Below are 7,902 nucleotides of genomic sequence, written 5' to 3' on the forward strand. Positions count from 1 at the left end.
GGATCGGGCATGTAGCTTCGGATTTAGGCCCTACAAGCCATCCACTGCAAGCTCATGTTTTCTCCAAAAACTTACAACTGCAAGCTCTGTTAATTGCAGTTTAACACTCTTCTTTGTGTCATTCTCTTTGCTCGGGCTTAGTCTTTAACCTCGTTTTTCTCACCTTTGTGCCTTCTCTGCTCTTGCAGATTTGGCCCTGCTGTGCCTTCTGGTCTTTCCTATTCCCTCACTGCATTTGTCAAGGCAAAGTATAACTCTTGCCATTGTTGTCTCTATGTGTGTGTGTGTGTGTGTATGGATGTATTCTAGTCTTACAAAGGTTTATATATTATATCTGTTGATCATCATCTATCTACATACCATATTCCTTAGATCCTCCGTCTTACACTTCACACAGCACAAGCTTTATCAAGTCATCCAAAAACATATTTGGAAGGTACACGTCATTGGACATGAGGCTATCCCAATGGCAACATGCCACAAAAGATGGGCTTCTATAAATAATATTTCTTCCACTGTGTGTTGGTAACTACTTGCAGCACTACTTGTCATGAGTCAGCTCACGAGCTTATCTCAGATTTAAGCTAGAGCCATGAGACAAGGTCATAGCCTATGCACTCACTCTGATGTATTGGAGGTGGAGAACAAGAAGCATGCATTGATAAGATGCCCAGTCAACATGAGAGTCAATGGACATTACATTACTTTTTATTCAGGGATATTTGGGCTCTTGATATAGGGAAGTTAAGACTTTGTAGAGAAAAGAGCTCATAGGCTCCTAGGAGTCATTAGCTATTCCAATGTTTCCATAGGTCAAGCACAAATATCACCTTTTAGACACTATAGGAGGACATCTAGAGATATGGACTATAGGGTGAAGCTCTATTGCTTGGGACACGGGCTTTCCAAGTAGAGATTCAAGACTTCAATTAGATTCCATCCGATTCCCAAAGATAGAGGAATTCAAGACTTCATGCCTCATTGCTCATCTAAGAGCACATATGCCAAGGTTTATGACACATTACGAATAATACTGATTCAACATGTGTGCAATCTAAGAAATGGTACTATAGAATGATCTCCAAAGATGGCTACAATCTAAACATTGTTCCTATAGCCCTTGTGGAAGTGGCCACAACATTGTGAATTACATCATAAGATCTCCTACTTGCACTCCACAAATCTCCAAGCTCGTTGCCCATAACTCATGCAAGGAGTTGACCACTCATTTATATCATTCTACCTTGTTGTGTTGCACCCCATCCATCCATGATGACCTATCCCACTTCATCCACTCATTATCAATGACTTCGAGCACGCACATTTATAGCAGGTATATGGTCTTACTACTAAGTACATAAACATCTAGCCCAACCTTGATATCAAATCCCACCTTCTCTTGAACATATTCTATAGCAATAAATCCAATGATTGCTCATTGAACTTATGGAAAAGAGGTTCCCTTGTCCTAACTAAGATCTCATCTAATGGAAGGCTTATGTTGACACATTGTATGATGATGTTCCAAACTAATTCATACTTGATAATCCATACATGTGTCTCAAAGACAAGCATGAACCACACTGATGCATATTTTTTAAACTCATGCATGATGCGTGACAGAAAACAAGGAAATATGCATTCCCAATCATATAAATGATATTCTATGGGTATAATACTTTGCAAATGTCTTCAACGAAGTATGATCAAGGTTTGTACAAAGTAGCATACCCATCAGAGATAAGCACATAGACTAGAAACACACCGATGCAATTTATAAAGCACTGAAGTATGATGCATGGTATATGATGGCTATGGTATTTTGCATTGGTCTTAAAATAAGTAAATTTGCGTTGGTCTTAAAATAAGTAAGATCAAGGCCAATGCAAAGTATCCTATTTAGCAGAGGCACGCACATAGGCTAGAATTACATCGGTGCATAATTTTTAACTCCTGTGCATGATGTTGGCAAAAAAACAAGGAAATAAGAAATCCCAACCATATAAATGATATTTGATGGGTATGGTACTTGCACAAGACTTAAACTTACTTAGTTCAAGGCTTATGCAAAATATCGTACCCATTGGAGATACACAAATAGGCTAGAAGCATACCAATGCATATTTTTTAATACCTAGGTATCATGCAGGGTCACCTGGGAGGTGATTTTCAACAGAAATTCGCAGGGTCACTCTTATCTTCAAAGAAATTCGCATTTTAAATCAGATAAATGGTATTCAATGGGTATGATACTTGCATAGACCATAAGCTAAGTGTAATCAAGGCTTATTCAAAGTATATACCCATCAGAGATGCATATAGGCTAGAACCACACTGATGCATACTTTTCAATGCTCATACATGATGCATGATAGAAACAAGAAATTATTTGTTTCAAGCCATGCAAATGATATGATACTTTGGACATGACTTAAACTAAGTAAGATTAAGGCCTATGAATATTTGATGGATATGATACTTTGGACATGACTTAAACTTAAGATCAAGGCCTATGAATAAATATTTGATGGATATGATACCTTGGACATGACTTAAACTAAGTTAGAAGCACATAGGTTGGAAGCATACCGATACATATTTTTCAGCACTCAGGCATAATGCATGATAAAAAATAAGGAAATAAGCATTCTAACCATGCATATGATATACGATGGTTACGATACTTTTCACAACCCTTAAGGTAGACAAGATTAAGGCTTTTGTAAAGTATTATACTCATCAGAGATAAGCATATGTATTCTTAACTATGCAAATGATATTCGATGGGTATGATACTTTTCACTTGTATTAAACCAAATAACTTTAAGGCAAGAAAATTTAATTGTATATAAGCTAGACAAAATCCTATAGATATAGAAGCTACAAAAGAAATGGCATAAGTCCTTAAGATAGACCAAAGGATATCCTAACTTTAATTAAGTGGGTCCTAGAATCTTCACGCTTTCAAATAGGATTGTGTGTTTTTCACACAAAAAGGAATGCTTATGGGTTACTCATGTTCCTCGACGTGGTGTAATCTTTACTTTGCATGGTATGAATACCAATTCATATCAAGACTAGCCAAGCTTGGAGAATTTGATTTCCTCACCTATTTTAGTCGTACTTTTAGATATATTGATGACATCATGGTTTTCAACCACCTCTTGATTAGAAAATTCTTAGACCCGTAGTAGGGTATAAGTTAAATTTGGTCTTCTTGTAATACGTGAACTACAAGTCTTTGCCAATAGTCTTTCTACAATTAGAATCATACAAATTCTTTTGCATTTGAATACCAGCGTCTAATTATCATGAATGCAAGACAAGGTCAAGCTGATCTCGTAGGGAGAGAATGGAGAGCTAGGTGATGTAAACCTATTGATCACTACTAAGGTCCACTGCAAAGCCATTGACGACATGGTTGTAGGAGCAAGCCTTCTGATAGCTTTCACATCCGAGACTTTGTGATAGCAACAAATCATGCTTTTGTGTGAGAAATGCACTGTATCTTTGAGATTTTGGGTTGTGGAGCAATAAATGTCCATAAACTGTCCATAAACTGTGGTTCACCAGTGCTATGGAACCTACATTCTATACAAAGGTGCTATAATTTTGTTGTAGCACCTTTGTATAGACTCATAAAAGAAGTAGGAGTTAGCAAGAAGCTTGGGATTTGAATTTCAAGTGCCCATAAATGTGTGAAGGAAATTGCAATCAAACTTGTTTGCGTCTCAACCCACAAGAGCTTAGATGCTTTCTTTGGGTGTCCTAGAAGCACACATGATAGCAGGGCTTTAAGAGACTCTTCATTGTTTAACAAAATTGAGAAGTTCTTTGAAAACAACAAAAAACAAACAAAATTGATAAGGGGGAGATGCTACAAGAGTGTCATGATTGATGCAGTGTATCAAGCTTGTCCTTACATAATTAGAGATCTAGGGTAGCCTCTTTTGCCATGGCTTATAGTCCCTTATGAAGGGCATAATATGTCAATTATGAAGGTAATGCATAATAAAAGCCACTGTTAAGGAAGGTTGCATGTGGAGCAAACATTTGGAATGTTAAAAAATACACTGAAGTTTATACCACACACCAAATAGAGTATTATTACCAGACCTACCAACCCCAAATGGTCATGCTCGTTGCATCCTACATAATATCCTTCTTGTGAAGAAGAATCTTTGAGTGATATTATTATGGAGGATTTTCTTGAAGAAGGTGAAGGGTCCAACAATAATGAGAGTTTTGAAGAGGGTCATACTAAGCAAGGAGAAGCATTAGGAGATGAAGTTACAGATTTATTTGATTTGAAGATAGGAAAAGCAATATATTTTTCATGATGAACTTGTATGGAGGGATTAGATAGAGGGATTCTTACTAATAGGAAAATTGATGTGATCATCTTTTTGCTATCTATTGATCTTGACAACAAAAGGAGGCCTACATAATGTAAAAAAGTAATTGATGTCTAGCCAATGCTTCCAAGGACAATTACTCATGTTTCAACTTTAAGGAAGCCTACATGTGATGGATAATTTGTCTTTTTGATATGCATTTGTGAAATTGAGGTTATTAAAGAAATGAAAAACATTGCGTTTGTAATTGCAGTTCATTGTCTTGTGCATCTTCTCTTCAATTTAAGTAGCTTGAGATCAAGGTACAACTGAATATGGAATCTTCAGAATGTAGCTCAACTCATGGGATTGTAGTTCATGTTGCTATCTTGTGCTACATGGCGGTGCCTATGAGTTGAAGAAATAGCTTAATATAGATGCATTAATAGGTGAAATTGGGTAGTAAACTAGAGAATATATATTGTTATAATCAATTAAAGCATAGATCTATATAGGAGGAGCTATAGAGATATAGAATTAAAGTGAGCAACAATTGAGATTACAAATCGATGCAGTAGAGAATATGATTTAAGAAGTTAAAAGCAATTAGAGCAAAGATCATGGGAGGAGGAGCTATTCTTAACAATAATTAGAGTTGTCCTTAGTAGTATTTAGAGTACTCATCAAGCTTGGTATACATATCTTCTAGTTGCATAAGAAAATTTTCTCTTGCCTTGTCATCTTTTATCATAATACAGTAATTTGAACAATTTGATTTATTTTGAAACTCTTTCATGTGACTAGAAAAAACAACCCACAACTGTTGATGGTAAACATAGTGTTGGTTGGCCTGTAGTAGTAAGTCAGTAAACAAAACAGTGGGCCTCTAAAATGCTCAATCAACTTCACCCTTTACATTAAGTTTAGAGACCAGACATCCTATTTTTTCTATTGCATGATGTGCACATATAATGTTGAAGTCTCTTACCAAGATTAAAATGGAAGATGAAAAACTACACCTTTTAAAATAGCATGGTAATGTCAGAGCTATACCAAGAAAGATAGCTCCATTCAGCTCTTTCTGAAAGGAACGTATGAAAGGAGCACTAAACACCATCATCTAAACCATGCAAACTCACAAAACATTGATAATGTCCATGGATCATATCCATCCAACTCTTGAAAAAAGGAATGTATAATAGTGAGCATTGAGCACAATCATCCAGGCAATGTCAACTCCTTAAAGTTGAAACCCAACTCATAAAGAGAATCTACTAAAAAGGAGAACCTACGTAGAGTCAGAGCCTCCTTGCAAAATAAAAATGGGGATGGCCAATAGGAAGACAATTCAAGATTTCTACACTAAATATATAATTCTGTCCATGATCCTCAAGAAGAACACCGAAGTTCACGAGATATCTGAAATAAATAGAGGGAATTTAGTGAAACTTGCTCCTTAGTTATTGTGGAAAGGGGATGAAGCATACTATAGTAGTAGTAGTCACACACAAAATTCTATTTAATCCTCACCTTAAGCCACAACCTTTGCTTATTCATGCCACACCTACTTCTTCATGCCATTGCCACCATTCCCCTCCCACCAAAATAAACCCCCCTCCCTCGTCGACCTGATGTATGTCCCCCCCTCACCATCCTGTCTCCTCCTTCACCATTGCGTCCTCCCTAGGCTTCTGAACCCCACTTGTTGGACAAACACATCCAAATTCATGCACAAAATACAGTCGCTATTGTAAGCAATTCACCACCTTCCTCTACAACATCCTAAGAGATGCCTTCCCACCAATTTTTTGGATAATAATGCACTTGAATCCACAAATAAAATACAAACTATCGTGCGATCATAAGCCATAGAGATGCCAATTCCATGAAAAAGAGAATCCTAGCATTTGGACAGATTAAAGCCTCAAACCCAAAGTACGATTAATCAACAAGCAAAACAAAGAGACGTTGATCCCCAATTACCACTTGATATCATTCCTGGGCTTCAATTAGTGTAGTATAGTAGTTCATCCTGATTATTGTGATAGAAATATGATGGCCTTCCCAAACAACTCCTCTTGATGCATTTGCTACAATGGACAACACCTCCACTTACAATAGAAATCTCATAACATACTCCCAAATGCCCTGAAGCTGCAATCAACACCTTCATCCTCAATCTTTTCAATGAATAAAATGAAAGAAAACTTGAAAACGGGTCTTACTACTATCAAACATTGCGGACTGGAGCAAGTGTTGTAGGAAAGGAGCACAAACACAATTGGAAGAAAAATATAATTTGCAAGAAGGTTGTTCCTACTAAGGAAGACAATGGGTATGTCTCTGCTACTGCAAGTCATTGCTGCAAAATTAACACCTGGAAGTACCTAGTTCAGACCCCTTAAATTGAACTATAGTGTTTTTTAGAGTTCCAAATATCTTTCTTCAGTGGTTTGAACCTCTATCCAATGTAAGTACACTTCAAGACATATTATTGACTCGTCAAGAACATGGGAAAAATGCTTCTATAGACAAAAAGCTATGACAGAGCCTCCATTTTCTTTGCAACGATTGCACAATCTATTGGTTGAACAAAATTCAAGTATATAGCTCTATTAAAGTCTACTTCTAGTAGTATCAATTCTTTCATAGTTTTAGGGTGGAAGCACGGTTAGGTGGACTAGCTTTTGCACTAAATAGCACCTTTGACTTAGCACCTAATGAGCACATAGCACTCTTCATGTACCACTATTCATGCTCCTACCTCATAACTCCTCCCCTCCCTTTTCAATTCAAAATTTCCTATGCTCCCCTGTGTTCCCCCTTTTACGAATTCTCTTGTGCTCCCCCCTCTTTTAAATTCAACTCCGCTCTCCTTCTCCTTTGTGTTTCCCTGTCTTTTCATTTCAACTCCACTCTCTTGCTTCTGTGTGTTCCCCACTTTTTTCAATTCAACTCCACTCTCATGTGCCCTGCTTTCTTCTCATCTTCCTTGGAATACTTGCAAAGCAACATCCATTACAAAGAGGACAAGTCCTGGTTCACAATCACCTGGGCACCTTATGGCAAACAGGTAATGAATACGATGGAACAGCATGGCCATATAGCTAGAAAGATGGAGAGATGGAAGCAAAGGAGGAAAGGCAGGAAGGCTTTTGTAGAAGTCAAGCCCTCGTGTGTGTCTCCTTGGTGCTACAATAACCAAGCTCAATTAGATTCCGTAAAACATTTAAATTCACTTATCAAACAGTGGGTGGTACATTTGCAACCTCAAGTTCATGCCACACAACACACACTTGATGAGGCTACGAAGTAGATGCATACGAATGAGGTTGCATCATCACTACTAACTCCACAAATAGCACAAATCCAAGGCAATCTAGAAAGACTTTAAAAAAAAAAGACAGACTGCAAGGCAACTTCTAACAGAGTGGACCACTAGGTGCTTACGAAACTACAATATGAAATGGAGCTTAATGAGAACTTGCTCTTGCTTATTATGCAACCATCAATGTCAGCCACAAACACTAAGGAATTAAAGAGCAAACTTGAACTTTGTAAGGTAATA

The sequence above is a fragment of the Dipteris shenzhenensis genome, chromosome 30 (genome assembly GCF_047967505.1).
Source record: "Dipteris shenzhenensis isolate YYH24624 ecotype China chromosome 30, Dip_SZ_1.0, whole genome shotgun sequence".
Lineage (NCBI taxonomy): Eukaryota > Viridiplantae > Streptophyta > Polypodiopsida > Gleicheniales > Dipteridaceae > Dipteris > Dipteris shenzhenensis.